Source organism: Elaeis guineensis, chromosome 8, assembly GCF_000442705.2.
Source record: "Elaeis guineensis isolate ETL-2024a chromosome 8, EG11, whole genome shotgun sequence".
NCBI classification, from domain to species: Eukaryota; Viridiplantae; Streptophyta; class Magnoliopsida; order Arecales; family Arecaceae; genus Elaeis; species Elaeis guineensis.
The window spans coordinates 73,740,683-73,741,605 of NC_026000.2; the positions used below are offsets into that span (position 1 = coordinate 73,740,683).

At 39.3% G+C, this 923-nt stretch overlaps 1 non-coding gene across 1 annotated transcript; it reads left to right on the top strand.

The window, feature by feature from the left end:
* The first annotated feature begins 354 nt into the window (after nt 1–354).
* LOC140851348 (small nucleolar RNA R71) lies at nt 355–461 on the top strand. The gene has a single exon (XR_012134100.1). It is a non-coding gene; the product is annotated as a small nucleolar RNA R71 (small nucleolar RNA).
* Nucleotides 462–923: the final 462 nt, after the last annotated feature.

The window sequence follows — 923 nt, forward strand, 5'->3', positions numbered from 1 at the left end:
TCTTCTAAGACATGGTCTGGTGCATTGCACCCTTTACACATGGGTGCAGATATTTGATTTACATTGGCTGGTCTCTGTAATTCTAAGGCTTCCAATCTACGTGTTAAGGTTGCAATCTTGGCCTCTGATGCTAGGGTTGGTTGAATTTGATACATTCCTCCTCTTGAAGGTGTAGCTTTATCAGGTTCCCTAGTTGTTTCCCACTGTAAATTTTTCTCGGCTAGGTCTTCTAAGAATTGCCAAGCTTCAGTAGTTTCTTTGTCCATAAATTGGCCTTGGCACATGGACTCTAGCATGGTTCTTGAGTTTGAATCTAACCCCTCATAGATAATCTGGCATAGTCTCCAAGTTTCTATTCCATGGTGTGGGCATTGGGTCAAAAGATTCTTGAAACGATCAAAGTACTTCCAAAATGATTCACCAGCTAGTTGGTAAAATTGATTTATTTCATTCCTAATCCTAGCTGTTTTATGATGGGGGAAATACTTTTTTAAAAATGTTCTCACAAAGCCCTCCCAAGTAGTGACAGAATAGTTTGGCAGACTATAAAGCCACTTCTTAGCATTGTCCTTAAGGGCAAAGTTGATTAATCTAAGTTTGACCTCATCCTCTGTTAATTGCAGTTTCATGGTTGCACATACCTCCTCAAATTCTCTAATAAATATATAAGCATCTTCTAATCCTGTGAATTTTGGAAGCATATTTATGATTTGAGGTTTGATTTCAAAATTGTTAGCTGTGGGTTGTGGCAACCTGATACAAGATGGTTGGATGGAGCCAACTGGATAACACAAATCCTTAAGGGTCATGGGTTGGATTGGTTCAGCCATTGGAACAACAGGAATTGACTCAATTCTAACTAGACGACCCGACACTCTTCTCCACACACGAAGTGTACGGTTCTCGATGTTTATACAATTTTT